Source organism: Pogoniulus pusillus, chromosome 35, assembly GCF_015220805.1.
Source record: "Pogoniulus pusillus isolate bPogPus1 chromosome 35, bPogPus1.pri, whole genome shotgun sequence".
In the NCBI taxonomy this organism is placed as follows: Eukaryota; Metazoa; Chordata; class Aves; order Piciformes; family Lybiidae; genus Pogoniulus; species Pogoniulus pusillus.
In genome coordinates, this window is record NC_087298.1 from 7,511,744 (window position 1) to 7,538,081 (window position 26,338).

At 45.6% G+C, this 26,338-nt stretch overlaps 1 protein-coding gene and 1 non-coding gene across 3 annotated transcripts in view; both read right to left on the minus strand.

Moving 5' to 3' along the window:
- LMX1B (LIM homeobox transcription factor 1 beta) overlaps window positions 1-26,338 on the minus strand; it is a 101,026-nt gene that overhangs the window by 47,412 nt on the left and 27,276 nt on the right. The window lies entirely within an intron of this gene.
- On the minus strand, window positions 7,726-7,851 carry LOC135190355 (U6atac minor spliceosomal RNA). The gene has a single exon (XR_010308491.1). It is a non-coding gene; the product is annotated as a U6atac minor spliceosomal RNA (small nuclear RNA).

The following is a 26,338-nucleotide window of genomic DNA, read 5'->3' on the forward strand; positions in this document are numbered from 1 at the left end:
GTAATCTGTTTCTAAAGAAAAAAATCTTTCTAGGCAAATCTACTACTTATGCTGCCTTAATGTGTTAAACTGTGCTTAACAGTCCTGTGCAAATACAGGCTTAGTCCCAAAGCTTCTGCAGTGAGGCAGATTTCATCTCCAGGTGCTCTAAGCAGCCGCCTACCCCTGTACCCAGAGGTGTCCTGCACAGGTTGCGATGTTCACACTCATCTACCTGATGAAAGCCTCTTAATCCTTATATTTTGTGGCCTGAAGTCAATGCTAAAAGGAGTATTTGAACCGCCAAGGCAACTGCATAAGCAAAGGATAATCTCAGCGGATGCACCACTGTTTCCTGACTCACCACCCAGAACCACCAGCAGCAAAGGTATGGCATGTCCTTGGACTGCCACACCAGCAACACCCCTGTCTTCAAACCAGACACTGCTGCTGCAGGGAGATCTGCTCCTCTCTGAGCATGGCCACTTACAGTGAAAAATCTGCTCTGCCAAGCACTGTTTGTGGTCGCCAACCACAGGCTCATAAACTGTGTGGGTAAGGGTTGTGGAGTCTTTAGGCAGGGACAAGGAGGACTCTGAACCCCTTGATGTTGAGTGAATAAATGAATGTGCGCAAATGGCATTGAGCACTGTCACTTTGAAGGGTTTTACAGGCATTAAAATGAAGAGGACAAAGGAATTCCAACTACATTACTCGGGGGTTTTATTTAAAATGAAGAGAGGTGCTTTAAAATCCATCAAGCTACTAATGCTTATTTGCTGGGAATACTCATAAAACTTCCCAAAATCTAACTCCTGGAACCCAACCACCATAAAAGGGCTGAGTCTGTGCTCTCAAGTATTAAGACTTCACAGCTTACCTTGTCACAGGGCACTGACAACACATACTGTGCAATATCTGGTTAGGAAGAGTGACATTTGCTTGCCAGGCAGAGCAGTAATGGATTCACAGAACCATGGCTTTCATCTGAGGAGGTTAAAGTGACCAGTTCCAACTACACCTGTTTCTCAGGCAATTCCAGTTTAAAGAGCTCATTTTTAAAGCCAGACAACTCTATTTTTTCTGTATTTATCTATTTATTTATGCATTTCCAAAGATCACCACAATATTTGGTCTGTTATTAAACTCCATGTGTCAGGCACTAATGGCCTGTAATTATCTTTGCAACTAGATTTGATGTTGCAAAGTTACACAGTGCAGACAAGTGTCTTAATGATGAATGTCAGTGTCAGGGCTGCTGCTGGAGTTGCATCATAAGAAACACACTTCTGCTTCTGCAGGTTGCTTAGAAAACACACCTGCAGAATACCTGAGAACAGATCAATAGCAAGCCTTACATCAAAACTAAACCAGATCCCAAACACCCCCATTCTCTGTTTCAATCCATTTAAAAATGCCCTCCAAAATGAATGTAGAAGAGAAAAAGCACAGTTAGAGGTGCTCACATTTGCAGCTTGTACTCAACTGCACAGACCTGCGTGGATATGCTGCTACTTCTGTTGTTGTTAATCAACAAAATAATTCACCACATAATTGCATAAAATCAGCATAAAATCAAATGTTTGAGAGTGGTATCTCCTTTGTTCCCCTCGAGTTTGGCCAAACCAGCATGTTCTATGTCATTCTTTCTGTGAACAAATGGCTGAGAGCTATCGCTGCCAATTCCCCATTATATCCCTTTGCCCTCACTCATTCTGTCTTCATAGAGAACAGACACCCCCCAGCAGCAGGAACACGCTGCCATTAATTCAGTTACCCAGGGAATTTCACACCTTTGCCAGGCCCTTTACGGTTCTCATTTCAGTGCAACCTAATCTCAAATGGATGCAGAAAGCTGTGAAGAAGGGCAGCTCAAGCTGAAGGCAGCAATTAAATGATAATTAGGGCTTTACTTCATCTTGTGATTGATAGAGGCTTACTGGGCCCAAACTGCATCTTGTCATCTACTAATAGGCTAGGCAAGATACTCCACTCGAGTCTGAAGGATTTTGTCTTATCTCAAGAGAGATAATCTACTCAACAAGTAATCTCCTGCCTGTGGTAAAGTGCCACTGTATATTTACCAGGCCAGTATTCTTCATGGCTCAGCTCTGAACGAGCCTTAGGACCTCCTTAGGAGCGAGGGAGCTGTGGCTTTTCTTCCCCATTTTCAGGCTTTTTGGTGTCTCTCCCAGTTTAAACGCCAAAGGGGAGTCTGCAGCTTTGCCTCCTCTGAGCATGGTTGCTCACAGCACAGATCCTTCAAGAGCCACCACCTTGGAACCTCAGCCATGGAAAAAAATGGAACCGTTTTCAATCCTTCCTATGCCCCTTGAATGTGAACTGCATTGCAAAGACCAACCCCAGATCCACACCAAACACAGTCTGGGCAGAACATGGCAGTCGTGAAGCAGGAGATAATGCACAGGACTGGGGGCCAGCAGCTCCTGTGCCTCTAAGCTGATGTACTCGTCTGTGTCATTTGGGCCTTTGTAGACCCAATTACTTATTATAAACAATTCAGTTTATCTTTATCAGAATCATTATCTAAATTGGCTACATGACACATACTGTTTTCCTAACTGCACTCCTGGGAAAATCTGCTATAAAATCTGTGATTTTCTACTTTGTAATTATCCCTCTATGGGCTATAAAACATTACACTTGTGTTTAAAATAGGTATAGCTAGCATTTTCCACTGCTCAAAATGGAACATTTATCCCACCTCAGAAAATAAAATGCAGCAAAATATTTGGTGCAATCAACGCAAAGAGTTCCTGCAGCAGCCATGTTGTGGTTGCTGATTCAGTTCCAAAGGAGTTTCTCTTGATGCACTCCCATTTTTTTATCACAGAGTTTCAATCTCTTGCTTGATGTTTCTTTTTCTCTGGGCAAGGCACAGTGACCCAAGTTAGTGTCAAGCGAAACATGGCCTTAGCTGGCATTTTAGTCTGGAAATGATGAGGTGTCAACAATAACAGCTAACAGGATCATACTCCCAGTGTCATTAATTTTCTCTTTTCAGTATCCTCCACATTTCCTGTTGTAAAAAATCCTGGCCAATTCTTCCCCGTTGCTGACTTTTGTTTTCCTTACTGTTTTGAGAAATTCCTCCTTCCTCGGGATTTCTAAGTCTGTTTCACACAGTGCCAAGCCAGCAGCTCTCCCCATGATTAAAACAAAACACTTTAGTTCTAAAGAGCAGAGACCTAACCTCCCATCTCGCACAACATGAGGTGTCCCTGGCCTCCCTTTTTAGCTGATTCTGCTTGCTTGACGTACTTTCAGAAGTTCAGTTACTAGCAGTGGAGGGGTCATGTTTGCCCTCAAGTTGCTGCTTTTCATGCTTGACATGTTTTTCTACTGTCCGGTCCCTTAGCTGCAGCAGGGTCACGAGGATGGAGAAAAGGGTGGGGGTTACAGAAAGAGTATTGTGTTACACAAACCCCAAAAGGTTTCGGTTACAGAATGTATATTGTCCATGCCTATTGGGCTTGTGGAGAAGTATCAAGTTCACCACATTCTCATTTGGGGACTTTGATCCTTTCAGTTAAAAAGAAGCAGCTTAGAATTACTCTGCAGAGCAAAGAAATGAATCAGTTGTACTCACTCACCCAGCACTGAGGAATGCCAATATTTCTGTTAGCCAGCCCAATCCTAGGGAGATTTACCCAGCTGCAGAGAGGCTGGAAGGGGCTTAAGTCTATCAACACAACCACAGGCTCCCCCCCTCCTTTCAGAAAGGCCCAAGCACCTTTTATGTCGCCTGACTTTAAATGATGTGGACCTCCTTTCCTCTCAAAATGCACCTAAAGTCACTGGGTTTGAGTACTTTAATGCTCCTTTCAAACTTGAGTAATTTCATGCTCCTCCTTGTAGCTAAAGCAGCAATGGCAACTGCAGCCACGCATCTCCTCTCCCTCACCTCTGTCCCTCTAGGTTTTCCATGAGATCACCCTGGCATTCCTGCTAAGGTAGTCTCTCAGATAAATTGTATATGGAATCCCCAGAGCAGTTGTTTCTGCTGCTCTAACTTTCCTGTCCCCCTGGGAAAGTCTGACAGGTCTCAGTGAACTTTTCTTCTCCAAAAACCCATAAAATTCTGTAGTTCACTTTTCCTGGAGGAGTATTTTGGTTTTGCCTAGAACATACTTCTGCAGATAGTGATTCTGTTGCTTTTGTTTGTTGTTGGGTTTTTCTAATCTCTTGACGGGCATAGATAGTTCCTTTCCTCAGTCATCTTTTTAACCTCAAGGCCTGTTGAGCTATGAGGTGCACAGAATCATATTCTTTCTCATGGCTAAACCAGGGAGGTCTTACATATGGTGGGTTTGGTTTTTTATTTTAGTGAAAACAGAGACTCGGACCCAGCAGATGTTTTAGGGCTCATGACTAAGCTTTTGTCATCATGACAGCACCTAACCATGATCTAGACACGACCCACAGAAACTGGCATAATATAAGTAATGGGAGTGATAAGGACTGGCTTTTCTTTTGCTAGGTACCCACTGCTTAATGACAGGGAGCCTGGCTCCCTCATAGTGTGATCCTGCAGGTCAGTGCCCACTCCAAAGGACAGTGGTTTTGCCAACCCCAAACTCTATAATCTACTATCTACTACTGCTCAAGTTGCAGATTCTTCTCTTACTGCTGCAGCTCCAGTGACCCCTTTAGCACTAACTGAATGGCCACCTAGCACCTGCACAAACCACTTGCTGATGCCATCATTTGTGGATGACCCTCTCTCAACCCCCATGCAGCAGTCCCTGTAGGTGAGTGGAAATGCAATGTTGAAGATCCCTCAGTCTTTTTTCTCTGAGTCTCCCCTCACCACAACACTAGACTGAGCTTTGCAATCCCAAATGCAGCATTTTCCTGAGTGACTGCAGAAAAGCTTCTTAGTATTCCTGCCTGCTACAAAAGCAGAGGTATGAGGGACAGCCCAGGGAGGCAGCCACTGCAGACATCCTCTAGGAACTGATGCTCTTGTGATCAGGGGTCAAAAGAGACCCAGGAAGGCATAATGAAGCGTTAGCTGATTTTTCAAGGGGCTCTGTTTTGTTGCACTAGCAATTTTCTACAGCATTAAGCAGTTTCATGGTACATTGTACTGTGTTGCCTGAAATGGCACACTGCTTTCAGCTCAGAAAGCTGAAGGATTTGAGACTTGAAACATTGTGCCAGGCAGGAAGACTGGTAACAGAACGGCAGTGACCCACTATAAAGCTTCTACTATCCCAAACCTATCCTCTCTCCTAGGACTGCAGTCCTATCAGAAGTCCTGTTCCAGACTTTCAGCAAGCTGCTGCTGCTGCAGAGCCTGATAAAGAGCCTACATCTTCAATAATCCCCACCTATGCCTATCTAACCTGTACTCTTCTCCTTGCTCCAACCCTCCACCTTTTATCTTCTTTCTTACCTTTTCTCTTCCTTCCTATTCTTAGTGAAATTGCCCAGAAATTTGAATAATAAAATAGAACTCCTTAAAAGGCTGTGGAGTTAAGAACTCTCTTTTTATATCACAAATGCAATGTATCTATCTCAGTCACTATTTCCAGATGAATTTAGATCTCTACTTGTCCCTTGCAGTGACACAAGGGAAAGAGCAGGTTATCAGCACTTCCACATATGAGGGGCTGTACGTAAAGGACATCTTAGGATGGTCACACTGATTTTCAGAAAACAGACATACTCTCTGAAGAAAAGAATTTATCTAAGGAATGAAACTCTGCATGCCAGAGAACCAGAGTAATAGCCATGCTCCAGGGCAGTGTTAGACAGAGGAATCATGTCACATTGTTGGTGATCTGTGTAAGTTTCCAGGCATGGTATCCAGCACAAAGGAGAGCACTGCTGATGGGGGCTGTGCCTGCACAGTGGGATGGTGAGCTCCACGAGGCTCCATGAGGCTGTGCCTTGACTATTTCCCAACTGCTCTCTGGGATAAGAGCTGGAAATAAAGCATCTTTCTCTGCACCTTGATCTGCTTTGGTAAAAAGCCCTGACACGAAACAGGAGATGCAGCCTGGTTGCTGTGGGTGGGACATCACCAATCCTGGCCATGCAGTGAGGGTGCAACAGTACTCTGCACCCAGGGACATGCTTGTGCACATGTGGAGCAATCTGCTTCCACAGTATCCCATGAAGTCTGCATGGGAGTAACCAAGAATGAAAGCTGCCCTGGCACCATCAAGTCATCAAGGGTACATTCTGCTCAGAAGCTGTATGAACATTTCCACTTCAGTGTTTTCTGCTGAAGCACTGAGATAATCCTCTAGGTGCACTTTCTCCGCCTCAACATCCATCCTGCAAACCTCTATTATAATGCCGAGGAAGTCAAGGTGCTTACACAGCTGATTGCCTTCTCACAGCAAACTGCTGTGCATTCAATTGCATCTGGCAATATCCTCTGTAATCCAAACTATGTGGGTGAAAGCAATCAGGAAGGCTCAGATTAAACAGCAACAAAGCTCGATGTTGTTTCTGGGCTGCCCTGTCCTAGGTATTTACTCAAAAGTGCACTTTGCTTAAGAGTCATATTGTTTTTCTCCCGAAGAAACAGAACTTTTCTGTTTCTGAAGACAGCAAATCCTCAATTTCTTGTCAACTTCTAGAAAGCAGCTTGACTAAACGGAATTAACCAGAACCAAACTTCCTTTGCAGAGAAGTAGCAGGCTGCCCTTTCTTGCTAATCTACATCAATCCTTACCAAAGGGACACTTTTACAGGCAGCCTACCCTTCTCAGCAAGATAAAGTTCGACTAAAAGAACACATTAAAAGGAATATAAAAGTAGATGTCTGAATGAAGAGCTGTTCGCTGCAAACAGCCGCAGATAGAAATCCCAGGAAATGTCATCGCTCACTGTTTGTAGATACAGCTGTACCCATATCTCTAAATTACAAATGATAATGAGGTGTAAAGATTTTATCAGATACCTAGCCTGCTTGAAAGGCCTTTGTGTGTTGACTGGTGTAGTCTCATATTAGGTGGTAAGAATTTTGTTTTCTTTTCTAAGTGGAACATCAGATTACACAGGTCTTATTTCACTGCTGATTGCAGTCGTCCACTTAACATCTTGACAGATATTCAAGAATGGAGCAAGGCTGGTGGCGCTGCCGAGTGAGGTGCACATTCATCCATCATCTGCTAGCAGATCACTTGGAGGGCCAGGCCTTATGTCGTTAGCCTGCTGCACTCCACAACTTGGTGGCTTTTTTTTCCCCCTAATTCCTGCTAACTAGGTTTCTCAACAGTTTTGTCACAGCCTGTTAACTTTCCTTCCTACAAACAGAGACATCGACTGAAAACATCACAGTCCGGAGCTGGGTCACCATGGTAGTTTTGGCTGTGTTTGCTGGAGGTAATATAGTAGTGATGCTCGGGTTTATTTCATAGAATCATAGAATGTCAGGGGATGGAAGCGACCTCGGAAGATCATCTGGTCCAGGCCCCCCTGCCAGAGCAGGATCACCTAGAGCAGATCACACTGGAACACATCCAAACAGTTAGAATCATAGAATCAGTCAGGGTTGGAAGGGGCCACCAGGGTCATCTAGATCCAGCCCCCTCTGCCATGGGCAGGGACACCCTACCCTAGAGCAGCCCCAGCTCTTTCAATCTGTCCTCATAGCAGAGATGCTCCAGCCCTCTAAGAATCCTCATGGTCCTTCTCTGGACACGCTCCAGCATCTCCACATCCCTCTTGCAATAGGGGCTCCAGAACTGGATGCAGTACTCCAGGTGGGAAAATATGGTTAGATGCCACAAAGTAGGAGACAGTGCCTTAACTGTATGCAGGTTGTATAGGTCACAAGGGACTCTTCCATCCTCATCAAGGGGACTGCTAACTTTCTCTCCTTTCATACAACACAGTTCTTGAATATCTCCAGAGAGGCAGACTCCACCTCTCTGGGCAGCTGGTTCCAGTGCTCTGTCACACTCACAGTGAAAAAATTCCTCCTGAGGTTCACATGGAACCTCCTATGCCTCAGTTTCCACCCACTGCCCCTTGTCCTGTCACTGGGCATCACTGGCTCCATCCTCCTGGCACTCACCCTGCTCATATTTATAAATGTATTTCCAGCAAGTTCTGCCACTGCATGGTCTGCATATTGCTGAGTATTCTTCAAATGCTGCTTGTTCTCACAGCAGCAGGGCTGTGATTGCCCATTGCCCACCTTCTCTGCTCACATCCCAGCCCACTGTCACTACTCCTGTGAAAGAAATCGGGCTTCCATTTGAGCCTGACTCAGTAAAAGTGCAGATGCCCAAAGAATAATTGTCGTCCATGATCCAATCCTGTTCTGTCTTTCTGAAGAACAGTTTTTCAGAAGGGCCTGCCTGAAGATTTTCCTGACTCTAGGTGACCTCCATACCACCTCTGAGGCATTGGCAAGTCAAATGCCCTACCATGCTGTGACCTAACAGCACTACTAGCATGGGACAAAAGAAGAACCTTGAGAAAGACTTTTGCCCCATGGAAGGAAACATGGCAGTTTGTGCCCCACGTATTTGCTATTGCTTTTGCCTTTTGCCATCTAATTGCAAAAAAAAAAACCCCTCTGAATTAAGGGAAAGAATTGAGTTACAAATTAAATAGATGTTTGCTGCTGTTGCTGGATACAGGGCAAGCAGCAGAAGCATCTGTACCACCATGCTTTGGAGAGACACAGTGAGCTTGTGAGCTGGAGTGAGTCTCATCCAAAAAGCAAGCTGGTCCATCAGACCAACACCACCACTGCTGAAATGTTTTGTGAAACAAAGCTGATTGTTCAGTATCCATTCGTTACTGCTTTTGGCACCTCGTTCTGTCTCCTTTATGACTTCTTATTTTTGTCAGCTTTTCTACTTGGATACATTAAAAGTGGAACTCTCTTGAACCTCTTTAATGTTCTTAAACTCACAAACCACAAAGCATGCTTTATTTCTGGCAGTCTTTAAGATTTATTACACTGACTGGCCTTGTGTTCACACCTCTGTTGAAAGACAGAAACAAACTCTTTAGCATTAGAGAAAGAGAATCGTTGCTTGTCAACATGCCACCGCATAGTTTGACTTCCCTGGACCTACAAGGAGAGTAAGGTTTCTTTCTAACACCACTGTGTGAAACAGTCCTTAACAAGAAGCAATGAACAGAGAAACTTGAAGCTACCAGTCTATGTGAAATAGTTACCATCCTGCCTGGTCTCCTCTAACACTCAGTAGAAAAAAGCCTTTGCTTCTATTTGGGAAACACTCAGTAAAATCATTAAAAGCCATGGATGAAACCATATAAAATAGATTTGTGTTTCCTTGTCCCACTAAAGGCAACATAACAAAGGGCATATACCTCTTAATGTAAATAGATCACACTTGCACAACACTATTCTAAATAAATCTGGGGCTAATGTAGTTTATGAGATACACTGAGGAGGTTAAATTGTTTCTGACTAGGTGGTTAATTAAAGGATTTATTTTGCAATTGCAGAGGACCCATAACTCATGAGTTACTGCACAATAAAAGTGTTGTAGATGTGTAAAATAACACCACGATTAACTCCTCCAAGCCACCTAGCCCCACACAGTTCTGTGCCCCCTTCTTTGTACCAACAGCCCCAATCCAAACAGGCTTAGGCTTAAGCTTAGGCTTGGGGTTGTTGTTGTTTTGGGGGTTGGAGTTTTGCTTTGGTAATTGTTGGGGGTTTTCAGTGAAATAGATGCATCTGATGAAGTGGTTGGCTCAGGGCTTCTGCCATCAGAGGGAAAAAAATAAATATATTGAGGATTAATTATCAAGCCAAAATGCTTTGGAACAGAAGAGCGAAATAGCCCAGTAAGACTTTTTAATAGATGGTTCTCATTCTGTTTCTCTCTCAAAAGACTCCTGAGGATCTTTGAGCTCTGCGGTGAAGCCTCCATCAGAAGACACATTGCATTTGCGTTTCATTTGGCAAGGTCTAGCATTTGTTTTACCATTTCCTCAAAGTAATCTTAATGTTTAATGAAAAGTGACAAAGAGGAAGTGAGAAAAAAATAGGACAAGGTTTTCCTTTTAGTTAAAAACTCCGATTGTTTTGGTCCATATTAAAGGGGAGGGGGAAAAAAAATGCTTTTCCTATATATTTAAGCCCTCTAAAAATCCATGCCGTTCGCCTACCAGCATTAATGACGTTAGGGTGAATTATAAAGAGAAATCAAATTTTCCATAGCATTTGAACGCCATTAAAATGCCAAACAATAAACTACCAGACTGCAAATTAGATCAGTGGAAATATCAAACACATTGCGGTATAAAATCCATAATTGCATTTAGCGCTTTGGGTCCCAGGGGACAGGCTGCTAAAGATCATCACCGTGCCACATATGAGAAGCTATTGACAGAACGATAAAAATCGACAGGCTAACCAAATAAACACTGCAGGCTTCATTAAATATTCAGCAACTGAAATTTGACTATCATGCGCCTTTTTTTTTTATCCCCCACTAGATGTGTCCCGCTGCAGCGCTCCGGATTTTTCCTGTGACAGCAATTGGGGATGCTGTGCCCTGCAGGCTTGCGCAGCCCCGAGCGAGCGGCGGCACACGGTCAGCACCGGCAGGTACCGGCACCATCAATAAACATGCTGCAGCTCAGACAGGGTTATTATTCTTCTGAATACATTATTAGCCTTGGCCCCAGGATTATCTGGCTCCAAAGACTTTAATTAGAGGAAGTGTAATATCCACAAAAGTTTAACACTCCTCCTATGAGGACAGGGACATCTCCTCCCTAACAAGGCGCTGGTTTAAGGAGCTGAGCGCTCAATCACCTCCTCTCCTTCCCTGCCTCGGCTGGGTGGGGTGATGCGGTGACTGAGATCCTGCACACCCCAAGACAGGAGAGGGTCGGGCCGTCCCCAGGCAGCTGATGTTCAGATGTCTGCCTGTATTTAGAGGGCTGTGGAGTGTGCTGCTCACTGCCCCAGCTCTGTACCGCAGCCAGAAAGCACTGCTGGCTTGGGCACTGGGATGCTCATCCCTGCATGGCCCTGGCCTGGAGAAAGGCAGTTTGCTTTATGTAGCTCTGGCTTTTATCCTGTAAAAGAGACACAAAGGGAATGAGTGTCCCTGGTAGAAGACTGGATGGTGCCAATTCTGAATTTTATTAAACACTTATTTCTTGTTACTCTCATGGATTACCTGCTGCCAGCAAGACCATGCCTGTGGCTTTCACAGGCATTCACTCTGATCACGTTGAGAAAAATGGAGCTGCTGGAGAGCCTGAGATAGGCAGAGGACACAGAGCTATGCCATGTGCTTGTGGAAGAGATGCCTAAGAAAAGCCAGTATGTACAGAGGAGTTGCTGCTTATGGACTTGCCGTGTCTGAAAGGGTGAAAAGACTGAGACTTGGGTAGCAAACCACTCAAAATATTGAAAATATTCTGGCATATTTCTTAATATTGCAGTCACCATTTCAAATCCTGGGAACAGCTCCCAGTATCCTGTTAAGATACATTTTAGCCTGCTTGCACTTGCTGCAGTAGGAAAAAACAACTACAAAAAGGCTGCATGTTTCCCCTCTCTGTTTCTACAGGCCTTGAGTCTGAAATTAGAACAAATAAAATGTATAATGCATGCTCTGGAAGCACCCAATAGGGTTATAAGCAGCCATTCCCTCTTCATGGAGAAAAAGTTTATGTAAATGACTGATGACAGTGTTATTGTGTGAGGAATATCAATGGAGTAATTACAGTTACATAGCTTGCTGCTGCACTGCTGCTCTAAGCCTGTGTTAATTTTTCACACCACTCCCTTGGGAAAGATCGCAGTGTGCTCCTAAGAGCAGAGCTAATAATCGGAGCTCTGAGCCACTGCCGCTGAAACTAGCCCCAAGGTCTTTCTGAGCAGACTGCTAAACACTGACTGTCTCCCCAGAGAGAAGAGAACAGAGATAAAATGATTAAAAACTGCCAAATTGGACTGGCAATCACTTGGCTATACTGTCAGCCCAAGACAAGACAAATCTCAGTTATTTTTCCTTTTGTGAGCCGGAGAACTAGGACAGCACAAAGCAGCATGGCTGCAAACAGAGCAGCAGACTACCCACATTTCAGGTCTTCACAAGTACTGTGTCAACATCTGCAGACACAAATGATGTGTCAGTGATTGTATTTAACACCAACACAAATCAAGAATCTGAGAAAACCAATTTCTATTTAGGCCTACTGGGACCCTTATTATTATGAGTCAATTCCACTTGTTTGATCCCAGGAATAATTTCAGGACTGAGCAGATCACAGACTCAATAACTACATCTTACTCCATCTGAGCAGTTCCCTGAGGTTAGATACTGCTGATACTATTTGTCCTAAAATTTTAGACAGATGACATAGTCTGGTCAGTTCTGTAGAGTGAAAGGCAGCACAAGGATTAAGTGACAGAACACATCTAAAACTTGTCCAGTTAATGTGTTTTTTAAAAGTCAGCTGAAGTATCTCTGAACCTGAGCTGTGTGAACACTGTGAGGAGATCTCAAACCACATCTGATGGTCAGTAAAACAAAGCACCACTTCCCACTGTGGTGGAAGAAATAATCCATAGTGAAAGAGGGAAGTGCCACAGTTAGCCTACCAGCTAGAAAACACCAGCCCACAGCAAAGCAAACATGCAGTAGTGCCATAAACCACTTCAAAAAGGTACCTCAACCTTTCCTGGCAAGGAGATGCAGAACAGCAGCCTGAAATGGCTGTGGACAACCCAGCTGACCTAAAGCATCACTTGAGTCACACTGGCAGGATGTCCACTGGCAAAAAAGGCTCCATCCCTCTAAAGGGGCAGAAAGGTGACAGCCACAGAATTCTTTACCTCCTGATCACAGTATTTTTAGCTTGCATTAATTTCAGGTGTCAGCATTTATGTAACCACCTACCCAGACTCTTACTGGAGACTGATTGTCAAATGGCTCACATACTGGGAAGAAGATGTTCCTGTCTGGAACTGAGGCCCACTGACTCACTGCTGTCTACCCCCAGATGGAGAGATGGCACAGGGGCTTTTCTCCCCAACCCTCTACATTTCTGAAATGTTTATTTGTGATTAAAAATTCTTCTAGCCTGTTCCCTGTTGAAGCAACAGGGAAAAATCTGGCAAGAATGAACACTGGCATCTGGCTGGGCTGAGCTACAAGAGGCAACTTGCTTTGACCAATTCTCCAGTTTCCAGTTTTCACCAAAACATCCACTGCCATGTCCTATCCCCAGATATGTCGTTTACAGGACAACTACTGAAAGCCTCTAACAGAGTTTCACAGGGATGAAGATGGTATCTCAGCTGTGACATTTTCTTGATAGGACTGAACCTACAAACCTTCCCTACACAGGGCACTGATGTCTGCTTGGCAATTGCACCTCCTACCACCTACACAGTGCCCATATCTTCTGTGATAATGGAGCACAACACTGGGCTTGGACTCAGAATTCTACAGAGGTCCTATCCAACTGCCAACATGCTGTGATACCCTGCAAGTCCTGGATACCCTGCCTGGAGCCCAGCACAAGACCAGCTTCAGATCCTGACTGGAGCCCAGCACAAAATGAACTTAAGATCCTGCCCGAAGCCCAGCACAAAACCAGCTTCAGATCCTGCCCGAAGCCCAGCATGAAACCAGCTTCAGATCTTGCCCGGAGCCCAGCACAAAACCAACTTAAGAACCTGCCCAGAGCCCAGCACAAAACCAGCTTCAGATTCTGCCTGGAGCCCAGCACAAATCCAGCTTTTTATGTGAGCAACAGGCGAGAGAGAACAGGTTTGGTCCTTCTGATCCTAACAGAGATCTGCATTTTAGAAACAGGATACTTTAGAAACCCTGCACACGAAGGAGGGAGGGAGGTAAAGCAACTCTAGCACAAAAGTACTGTACTTTGTTTCCATTTCAGAACACTCCCAGTTTAGTGTTTTTGCTCTTTGCTCTGCATCACATATGGGATAGGGAAAGATTCATGACAAACCAAGGGGTTCACAAGAGGAAGGTCTGCATCAAGTCCTCCTCCCTCCATCCCAGAGAGGAAGGTGGAATGTCCAGTGACAGCTGTGCCCCAGGGACTGCCCTGAGGCAAGGGGCAGGTAGGGACACCAGGAGCCTCTGAATGGAACCTCTCCCCACAGGACATCAGCTGACCTCCTGAGTGCAGTAAAGCTGCATGCTGAGGCTGGACTCCGAATTACCAACTTACAACCACATCTAAAGCAGAGTATACTGCAGTTATTTAATAACCTTGAGTTTATTTCATTGATAGCTCATTTTTAGCTGTTTCTTTTTGATCTGTCTTAGTGCCTTGTCTGACACATCCTGCAGGTCCACTCCAGCTTGCTCTGGCTGTGCTGAACAGCACCATCTCTCCCATTAAACCCTGTGGCCTTTGCATTTCATCAGAATAATACAAGCAGAATCCTTTCCACCTGTTCCAAAACTGCTTTCACACAGAGAAACAGCTCTGCAAAGTCCCATTTATTACCTCTCAGCTATCTGTCAGTTAATGTTTCCTGCCTGTAGAAGAAGCTGTTTGGTAAGCCTCTAAAATGATATGGCTGTATCTGTGTGCTAGTTTGAAGCAGGCTAGAATGTTTTGGTGAGAGCAAGTGGATAATTGGCTATGAAAGGAAAACAATGGTTGTGTCTCCTTCCCTCACAGTCTCGCTGAGAGGTATGGGAACAAGAAAGTAAACATTAGATAACACTTTTCCCAACTTCTCACTCTGCTTTTGGCTTCAGACTGAGCTACATCTCCCTAACCTCACTGCCACTAACCTTGCTCCTTAACCTCTTGGCTGAACCTCTTTTTCTTCCTAGGATTTGGGGTAAGGTTGAGAGGGGCAGGGGGGAGGTGTAGGGGTGGTTGAGAGCCCCTCCTGGGGACTCAGGTTTCTGGGAGGGGAGTTGTGCTTCTGTATTACTTTTACTTTGTATATTTCTGTATATAACTGTATATACTGTAAATATCTGCTTGTATATTGTGCTAGCTGTAAATAAATAGCTTCATTTATATTCCCAGAGTCCGGCTGAGTTAGCTAGGTGTTTCTTAAAGTGTGTGTGTGGGGGAGGGTAACAGCCCAAACCACCACAATCTGCAACTGCTTTCCACTAAGCTACCCGCACTGGTGTATTCACACGCAAACTACCCAATGAAGATAGTCTAAACAGGTATATACTCATAGCTGGAGCCCTCTCTGCAGAGCTTTTGTGGAGTGGAAACACTTCAAGCTGCTGCTGCTCAGATTCAGCAAGCCTGGTCTGCGTGGATGTGACACAGCCCTCATCTCCTGTGTTCAACACAACACAGCCATCTTGCCAGCTGACAGACTTCAGCAGCAGAAACAACACAGGTTTGCTTACCCTGTTTGTGTTTTCCTTTCCAGCCTTACAGAAAAAAAGACAAAGCCAAACAAGCACTAGAATGATAACTTTGATACACATATACCCTTTCCACACACTAAATCCGAGGTTTATGCACTCACAAGATGCAGTTACAATGCACTTACAGAACATTATTATGAGCAGAGTCATACTGTAAACAGAAAAACAACTTTCGACTTCAGCTGCCATAGATCCAGATGCTTTCTCTGTTCTGCAACACTCCAGACACATATGATTAAAAAGAACATACCAGGTATTACAACTATTAAACTGTTAGATACAATTTACAATGGCCATAACCTCCTTGTCGTTGGTCTTTGCTAAAGTTAACCAGAAGTTTGTCAGGTATTTAACAGCCCATGGAGCGAACCCAGTTTGTGACTTGTTTCACAGAAGAGTGTTCAGCTATTTCTTACCATCACTCCCTTTTGTTTCAACTCAGTTTGCTTAAAGTAAGAAAAAACATGAGGCTAACCTGTACAGGGCTTTTTACTTTGGGTCCATTTATACAAAATGTTCCTTTTCATTTGTATTCAGAGGAGCTCAGACCCAATACCAGCTCTGAACTTGCAGAGAGTTGGCAATGAACACCTCCTGATGCCAATAGGCAAACCACCAAGGAGCAGTGCCAGAGCCCAGCCAACAAAGCAAGGGCTCAGCTCAGGGCAAAATAACCCCAAAGCCTTGCAGGCAGAGGCTGCTGACATGTGCCTGGGCACCAGGGTACCTGTGGCAGGGTGACCAGTCTGGCCCTTGCGGGCCACCCAGCCCCACACGCAGACAAGGTGCAGCCTGCCCATGTGCCCCACCATGTGAGTGTGCTTCACCGTGCTGGTGAAGGTCAGACTGAGTGGCCCTTCTGGAAGTGCTTTTACAAAGTATCCCAGGGAAACATTTCAGAGGCAGCTGGACATCTGGTGTTCCATTATCTGGAGGAAAAGCAGAAGGCACCAGGCTGGCCTGGCTGATGTAGAATCATAGAATCAACCATGTTGGAAGAAACCTCCAAGCTCATCCAGTCCAACCTAACACTCAGCCCTATCCAGTCAACTAGAACATGGCATTAAGTGCCTCATTCAGCCTTTTCTTGAACACAGCCACTCCATCACCTCCCTGGGCAGCCCATTCCAATGCCAATCACTCTCTCTGCCAAAGAACTTCCTCCTAACATCCAGCCTAGACCTCCCCTGGCACAACTTGAGACTGTGTCCCCTTCTGTTGCTGGTTGCTTGGCAGAAGAGACCAACCCCACCTGGCTACAGCCTCCCTTCAGGTAGCTGTAGACAACAATGACATCTGCCCTGAGCCTCTTCTTCTGCAGACTGCACACCCCCAGCTCCCTCAGCCTCTCCTTACAGGGCTGTGCTCCAGACCCCTCACCAGCCTTGCTGCTCTTCTCTGGACACCTTCCAGTACCTCAACATCTCTCAAATTGAGGAGCCCAGGACTGGACACAGCACTCAAGCTGTGGCCTGACCAGCACTGAGTACAGAGGCAGAATAACCTCCCTTGTCCTACTGGCCACACTGCTCCTGAGCCAGGCCAGGATGCCATTGGTTCTCCTGGCCACCTGGACACACTGCTGGCTCACACTACCCTGGCACTGTGAGATTTAGCACACTAGCTCTGCCATGTATTTTGGTGAAGGAGGATGGTAGGACTGGCCAACAGACAGGAGGGGAATAAGCACCCAGCAGTGTCCTTGCTTTATGGGACATTTTGTTAATTTTGGTAGAGCTGTATGACCGAACAAGCAAAGCTGCTGGTGCTCATTCACTGTGAGTAATGAGGTTTGACACATTTTTTTCTCAAGGATTATGGGAATAGGCTTCCCCACTCATCAGAAGAAAGATGTCTGGGTGGCTGTCTATCTTTCCCACAGAATCTGACCAATTTAAACATGTGAGAGCATGTACAACTCACTGTAAAGTTATTCTGGGTTTTGTGTCACCACCAGAGTGAGCACTGGAAAGGATAAGCAAAAGCTGAAGCCAAGATGATGTCTGAATGAATACCTTCTCCCTAAGTGCAGCTCGTTGCTTGCCACCTCTGACTAATTCACACAGAATTTAGCTCCAAACTTCCCTGGGTTTTTATCTTACAAAGGATCCCTTGGCTTAGCAGTTCCAGCAGATAATGAGAAGACCAGTTTACAAAACATCTTACCTTTTTACATTTATTTCTGGAGAGATGATAATTTAGAGCCTGACACCATGTGCAAGTCTTGCCCGAGCAGGAACCCTGCATGGTGTAATCATTTCCTGCTGCGAGGGCACAGTGTCTGCATCAAGACTTGCAGCCGACACGCTTCTGCCTGACATCAGTCTGGATCAGCTGCTTCTCCATGCCATCAGCACAACCCTTCAACCATTCCTCATCAGCCAACTTTCTCTTTCAGTGGCACAAGTGTTGTCAGGGTATGAGATGCCTTCCCCTCCACCCCCCCTGCTTTTTCTATTGCTTCAGTTCTCAGGGGAATGAACTGGGAGGTGCAGATTTTATTATGCTAATGAAATAAGAACACAACAGTCCTCTGAAGCATGCAAGCCAGAATCTAGGGGCAGTGCTCAAGACTTCTCCCACAGGAAAAACAGATACAAGGCTGGCTTTGAAAGTGGGCGTCTTCTACACTAACCACCGCATTGTCAGAAAACCACAGCTGTCCACCACATGAGCAAACTCAAATGTAATTGTGCTGGGGCATGCTGACAGTGCAGTGCCCACAACGCATCACACCCAGGGTGCTCACTGCAACAAGGGGCAGTGGGCTCCTCACCACTCCATGCCAACAGCCAGTGCTCCTGAGGAGAATTAATGGCATGGCACGTACCAGGCACAAAGCTGAGCTGTGCCAGAGCAAGATTTCCTGTTTATCTTCCTAAAAGTGAGGTGTAAAAGGGTCTCTCGGGGGGTTTCTAACATAATGCCTTTCCCTTTCACTTACTTTTTTACTCTTCTATGTGCCACAGTTTCTACTGGTGCATATCTCACTGCACAGAACCAGCGTAAGCATTCAAACCCTGTGGAGAGGGACCTGGGAGTGCTGGTGGGTAACAAGTTACCCATGGCACAGCAATGTGCCCTTGTGGCCAAGAAGGCCAATAGGATCTTGGAGTGTATTAAGAAGAGTGTTTCCAGCAGATCAATGGAGGTTCTCCTTCCCCTCTACTCTGCCCTGGTGAGATCTTATCTTGAGTACTGTGTTCAGTTTTGGGCTCCCCAGGTTAAGAGACAGGGATCTGCTGGAGAGGGTCCAGTGGAGGGCTACGAGGGTAATTACAGGTCTGGAGGGCATGTCTTAGGAGGAGAGGCTGAGGGACCCAGGGCTGTATAGTCTGGAAAAGAGAAGGCATAGAGGGGATTTGATAAATGTTTGTAAGTATCTGAGGGCTGGCCAGGAGGGAGGGACAGGCTCTGCTCACTGCTCCCTGGGATAGGACAAAGAGCAATGAGTGTAAGCTGCAGCAAAAGAGGTTTCACCTCAACACAAGGGGGAACTTCTTTACTGTGAGGGTCCCAGAGCACTGGAACAGGCTCCCCAGAGAGGCTGTGGAGTCTCCTTCTCTGGAGACTTTCAAGGCCTGTCTGGATGCATTCCTCTGTGATCTGTGCTAGGTTGTGTGGTCCTGCTCTGGCAGGGGGGTTAGACTCGATTTCCTTCCAACCCCTAAAATCCTGTGATCCTGTGAACTGAGAACCTCCACAATTCCAGCTGATGTCCAACCTTTTGAGATGCTGTGCATCACCCTCTAGATCAGCTGTGTGCCCTGTCATGCTCTTACAGTATACACAAAACAACACGGGTCTCCAATGAGAAAATAAACACCAAAAACCAAACAACACGGAACAAACAAACCAAACAGGCCATTATTGAAATGAGTTTAGTAAACAATAATCATAGGAATACTTAATAAGCACAGCCTTTCTGTGTTAAGTAGGAAATTAGATCCACTGCCCCATTACTATTTTGAGTGAGAAAGCAATGATGCCTTTAATTATGCATAGTCTGCTTTATTTGAACTGTGTTGGCTGTTGTGAGAGAAATAATCAATGTAAACGCCTCCTGAGGTCGCTCCTGAGGCAGACGTGAAATGAACTAAGTGAGCAGAGCAGTGTGTATAATCATATCAAGCAAATCCCCAGGTACTAGCCCGAGAATCACACATACATATGATTTATACACTCTCAACAACTCAACACTGACACCCCGAGCCATTTGAGCAGCAGAGCCTGCACACTGCTCTGAATCCTTACCTACGCACGACAAGTCGCAGGTTTTGAAGCTGGAATTAATTCAGTGCTCTTCAAAATTCATAGAGCCTGGGCTGAATTCAGTGGAAGTCCTCCTTGATCACAGATCATGGAACTCACTCAATTCCTCTTTTTTTTTTTTCCCCCAAAACCAGTTTATATTCTCAGGTTTGTAAACAGAACTCTCCAAAGAATTTCATAAGACTAAAGATAAGTAAAGGAAGGGGAAAAAAAGTTTAGGACCAAACCCTGTTTCAGTAAGAGATGTCTGGAGGTATCATCTTTCCATGTTGATAGTATTTATCCCATAACAAACTTTGATCTGGGTTTGTTTACAAAGCTACCCAGCATAATTTTGTTATTTTTCATGGTTTTGAGTGCAAGGAAATATTTTAAATATGAGTTCCTATTTCTTGTGTGAACTGGCAGCATCTGTGTTCAACTTGTGAAGGAGAGAACACAACACCTGGAACAAGACTATGTCTGAGTCTTCTAGCAGTCATCTTCTCATCCCTCAGATACTGTGCCAGTGCCACTGGTCACCTTGTCATGCCTGTTTTACTGCTGTAAGAAGCCTTCACCAAGAAGCTTATGAAAAAAATTTAAAAGCAATTGTGTTGTGATTCAGAGAATATTTTTTGGCTGCTACAGTGTGGTGGAAAAACTGCACTGTGCAAAATCCAGTCCTGGAATAAGTACTGGAGTAAGCACTGCAGTTTCCCCCCAAGTCTGCTGCGAAGGAATTTGCTGCAGAATCCTTCAAACACTGACATATCCTCTCCAGTGGCTCCAGCCCCATCCCCACAAGGGCTGCTTGGCCACACTGCCCTGGTCAGCCCTGCTGCAGGGCCTCCAGCTGTTCATCCCAGCCTGGCCGCAGGGCACTGGGGCCTGGACCCAGCCTCCAGCACAAATTCCCTCAGTACCAGCAGTACCGCTGAGGAGAGGCAGTGATGGATCAGAGAAGGCCAAATCCTGACTGATTTACATCCCTGTGAACCTAATTGCTTCAGTTTGCACCCTGTAAATCACACCTGCCAGTGAAATCATCCTGCCACTCCCTTGTGCGCAGCCCAAGTCTGTGATGGATTTGGCAACAAGACTCAGGTATCACAAGTCCCAGGTCAACACATCCATCATTTACTGGGGATGGCACAGGAGCCCTACTCTAAACCATTTTTTTACAGCTGCTTGCTGCAAGAACTCTTTCCAGTTAACCCTGACGAGGTTGTTTCCTCCCGACCCATCTGCTGAGAACACGATGCTGCACCTGTGCCGTCACCTTCATTGCCATGGAGACAGAGCCTCAGCACAGCCCTTCTTGAAATGCACATTTCTGTAAAGCAGAAGCCTGCTCTGCACACATAGCAGTTGGATATGTCTGACTGGAAACAGAGCTGGGTCCCACAGCCCTGGATATGTTCTCTTCCACTGGAAAAGACCATTTTAGGGAAAGTCAAGCCAGCCCAACCTGCTCCAGGATCCTGGACTGCAGCACACCTGAGTAGTCTGTGCCATATCGCCCAGGAGCCACACCAGATGCTTGTTGCTTACCATGGGCTGGGCAGTGGAAGTGGCAGACACCTCAGAGAAGGTGAGCAAGAAGTTTTTTATGCTGTTAAATTAATCCTTCTGTCACAACTGCATCCTCACATCATTCAAAGACTAAGCTGAACTGTGAGATTTGTATAATTTCCCTCCCTCCAAATAAAGCTTCTAAGCTGTCTCATGTAAGGCCTTCTGCTCCAGAAAGCACAGTGGAAAGATTTTTTTCTTGTAGCTGAACTACTACAGGGTTCTTCTGAAATCTCATCACTGCTGGTGGAGGAACCATATCACAAAGAAGCTCCTCAACACACGTTTTGATGTTTGTGTATGGACATCTGCTCTCCACTCCAAATATAACATTTCTGCAGGTCCCTCATCCATGTGTGAAACGGAGTTTGATCTTTCACAGAGACATTGCACTGGCGTGAACTTCACCCTAAGGAGTTAAATCAGCTTTTGCGATGGAAACTCTCATGATAAAAATAGATCCTCTTGCTCTAAAGGATTTGTACTGTGCATGATTTAAGGGGGCTTATTGAACTATCCTGTGCAGTTTGTTTTGTTGCACAGAAATCATATTTGTCAAAAATGTCTTTCTTTCACCAAGATTCGTTTGAACAGACTCTGCTGCACTGGCCATGCTGTGGGAAAATGCTAGCATCTCCTTTTCAAGTGGAAAAGGCAAGCTTATGCTTCTTAGCATTCTGGCTAGAAATAAAAGTTTTGTGGAGTAAGAGCATATAGTGGTCTATAATTATTACACATAATCCTCCAACCTTATCCCTTAGCATGTTACCATAAATCTTTAGCAGTAAGTCTGAATAGAGGTATCCAGGATCATGAAGTAGTATTTTGTGTGACTTCAAACTTCTCAAGTCTACAAGCAAAAGAGCTAAAAAGCAAATCCAACAAGAGACTGTGGGCTATTATCGGTGTTCTTTGCTGGATTTTACTATTTAATGTTCTTAAACCTGAAAAATATATTCATCCCCATGTTTTATGGCAGTTGGGTAGACACAAGAGTTGGGTATCAGGAACTTCTTCATGCAGAAATAGTGCTAATTGATTTAGCTTTCTTTTTTTTTTAAGAGGGCTGTTCTGATGACCTGAAAATGAATTGCAAGTGCAAAGACACATCCAGTCACCACAGGCTTGGCAGGCCTGGAAAGAAATGACTGGCACAAGCTCCAAGTTGAGGCTTAAGGCAACAATCACATGAATGATCATCTTACCACCTGCCTGGGTAGAACTGCACACTGAGGATATGATCTTTTTGCACAACAGGTATAGTATTTCTAATCCCAGCTTCTTGCTTTACCTCTATATAACATGTCCAAGACATAACAGTATTTTCTCAACAGTTTATGAGCTGTGAGTGCCAGTGAAACTGCATCCCAGCACTGCAACGCTTTAGTGAGGATGCCAGCAGAGCTGTAACAATGGGCTTTGTCAGTGCGCGCAACCACAAAACGTGGAGATGCTCCAGGAGCCTTGAATAGGCTCCTCTGCCACACACACAGCTGGAAGGACCTGAAATTCCTGTCTCCTCTCTTGAAAGAATATGGGCAGAAGGTTTCCAGAGCAGGGCATGACAAAGAGGCCAGCCCGTCTGCAGGACAGGAACAGGCAGCAGCAGCCTCCTCACCTGCAGGCCTGCACTGCCCAACTGCAGAGCAGCCATCCCCACAGGCTTATCCTTCAGCCAGAACTTGGGGGATCACACAGCCCTACACACATGTGCACACAAACACATCTGCACACGCTCACATTTTCCAGCCCCTTAAAGAAAATAAATCGCACGAACGTCATGCATATTTTAAGCTGATACCCTGGGGGATTTTCAGACCAAAAATGCCTTAACCAGAAAACTTTGTATTTTCCTTGCTCTCAAAAACTCAGAAGAATTCATATACAAACGATGACAAATACTTCATTCAAAGAGACAGTTACTCCCAGAGCAGAGGGAATAGGGCCAGCTCAAGTAGTTAGAACGGCTGCATGCAGCTAGCCCCTCTGCTTCAAGACCACAGGAATTGTTTATCACTGAGACTCTCCCAGGCTAATTGAAACCAGCCCTGACTTTTGAACCTGCCAGCACTAAAGAAACTTTAAGTGTTTTCTCCTACTGAGATTTGGCCTATGGGGACTGCTCATTGCTCACCCCTCAGTCATTTTCAGTTCATTTTATTTCCACCTTGAATGAATCCTTAGTCTAAAAGATGCTTAAGCAGTTCTCTGGTAAAGCACTTCATTTACAATGAGATTTTGAGACCATGTTGTAGCCTTCTAAGGACATTGATACTAAGTAAGTTTGAGTCCATACAACAAGAACCCCTGTTACGACAGTTTCAATAGTGCCTTTGTGGTTCCCATTTTACAAATGTAACTTACTGACACTGCAGTGCAGAGCATGTTCTCACCTAAGATTTTCACAAGCCCTTGGAAGTAGGAATCAATGCAGGGAATAGAGTCCAGTCAACCTGAAGCTAGCTTAGCATCTGCTGAAATCAACCTGAGAACCATTCCCATTTAAAGCCAGATTTCCCCAGTGCTGTGTGCTGTCCTAGACAGGTATGCTGGCAGCCCTTCATATGAATGGTGGATAGTTTCTTTCCAGTACATACCTTCACGAGGAGGATGTGATCACAGGACACCAATGTATAATGCCTCCCTACAAAAAAAAACATGTTGGAAAGCATTGCAACCATGACGCTCTACTGCTAACATGCAACCCATAGCCTTATCATTGATGGAGAAACTGATAGAGGTCACAGCACCAGGTCCTGGCAGCCTGTCATCCCAAACTCTCTTCCAGCTCTCCTAATTCCCCCAGGATACTGCTCAGCACATCGCAGATTAAGTCAGGACAAGCAGGCAGGCAGCAGCACATTTATCTTCTCTGCAAACATCAGTTCCAAGAGAGATTCCACAGATAAGACAAGTTCATTCAAATTCATTCATCTGAGAATAGAAACCTGAGCCAAAACTAACATGCATTTTATGCGTATTTACAGACCACCAGAGACTAAAGGAATCACCAAGAAATTCACAGGTACCTTCTCAGCAACAGTAGTGAAATGCCACAGGCTTGTTCTCCTGGGAGGTTTCATTGCACACCAGCCTGAAGTTCAGCTGCTTCCCAGGGCTTTTCTCCTTTGGTCCTGCTCACATCCTTGGTTGTGCTGCTGAACTGACCTTTGCCCACAAAGCAGTAAGGAGGACACTCTAAGCCTGTTGCTGTTTGGACAGATGATCCACCTTGTTACCACAGTAGTCAAACAAGTCCATAGGACCCAAGAAATGCTTGCTGCTCGATCACAAAAATAGCTTCTCTGCACTCTTGGAGCTGACTACATTCATCTGCCCAAAAGTTTGAGTGTCCCTGAGGGGCAGCCCTACTCTTGTGCCTGCAGCCACTCCAGTCCAGTCCTACAGCCCAGCACATCAACCAAGTCACCATTTTAAAGCTTCTGGGGAGCTTGGCGTGTGAAGCTAATAATGAGGAGCTACAGGCCTCTTGGAAGAAGAGGAGCAAAGCCTCAGGGAAGAATAGTAAAATAGTTTAGATCTTTGTCTCCGCCATGACTCTTGAGATGCAGTGAGTGCACGCTGCTGGATCCCTTGCTTTAAGTCCCTGCAAAGAACAGTTCCTTCTCTCAAATATGCTATGTGCAGATTATTAGTTGCCCCTGTGTATGGAATACACCTGGGGACTTGAAAAAAAGAGATCAGTTAAAACTTTGTGTGTGCTGTGTCCAAAGGAACCCAGTGCTCAAATACTGGCAGTTCATAGACAGTCAGTAGCCAGGTCCTTACGAGGACCTCTCTAACAGGCTGTTGCTGATGCTGGTGTGCATCAGCAAGAGTAGTAACTGCAGGCCACAGCACCAGTATTTTGCATAGATGCCAATACTTTCAAACTGTGGGTACTCCCTCTTGACAGGATGCAGGAGTGCTTGGGGGCTTTGGATTAGCTCCTGGAACAGGAACAGCCATGTCAGCACAGCACTATGCCCAGGCTGAGAAAAGTGGGGGCGTAAGAGTCAAGTTCACCTGGAAGTGGGACAGGGGGTAAAACAGCTTGGGAAATGCTGACAGAGGCTGGTTGACACTCAACCTGTCCCAAGGAAGCCTCAGGAATGCCTTCGTGCTCAGTATCGTGCAGGCATCAGCCTGGTAGGCTTGCACGTGCACACCAGTGGTTCCCCCTGGGATTGAAGCAGCGGCAGCACCATCCCATCACCCCGCAAGTGCAAGTGTTGATGCAAGTGGAGGGTCACCCCTAGCTTGCTCAAGGCCAGTCTGCCTAATCACCTCCTTACAGCCCTCATGAAGGGAAGAGCTTTCCACCATGCTGCTCTTCCTCTTCCACTGTGGGTATGCATGTCCAATCAAGTGGGCTTGGGCATGTGCCACCTCACAACATACAGCAGATTGATGCTTCCTCTATCAAGATGATGCTGCCTTTGTACCAAGCACTGACAGTTCCACCACAAACCTGACAACAGCGAAATGGGCTGCTCCTGCCCTTCCTCTGCTCTGTTGCCACAGACAGCTGAGATGCCCAGAATTAAACATGCAGAGCAGCTCTGCTGATGGATGTGAAGATGGCCTTGCAGGTACTGTGGCCACAAAGGACACTGCTTCTTCCTTTGTGGACACACACTAATATTTGTTATCATACAACAACACAGAAAGTAATTAAAGACTCAAGTTATGCTACTATGGAGAGGCCTTCACCTGCAGGCTGGAAAAATGAGATTGTGGGCTGCAAGATTGCAGGTTAAGGAAGTGAGAGATGTCAGTTCCAGTCTCCTCTCCCCTTGAGGGGTTTCACACCTTTCACCACCCTGGAAACCACCCTCACCTGTGAGCTACAAGGTGTCTGGGCCAGGTCCCATCTCCACCCTCCTGCAGATTTCTGTACCATGCAGAGAAGTCACTGGGTAAGTGTTCAAGGGGCCAGTATCACCTGGGCACAAAAGCGGTGAAGGCGCTTGCCTAGGTGTGGATCACAGGTGCCAGCCCAAACTCAAGCCTGCCCACCACTGCTGCCAGAGTGCAGTCAGGAGGAGCAGGGCTCCCATGAGCTCTTCAGGCTGTTGCAGGGAGGTGGAGAGGGAGAAGCACCACCGGCTCCTCCTCCGGCAGTGCTCTAAGAGAAGGTTTTGGCTGCCGGTGCATTT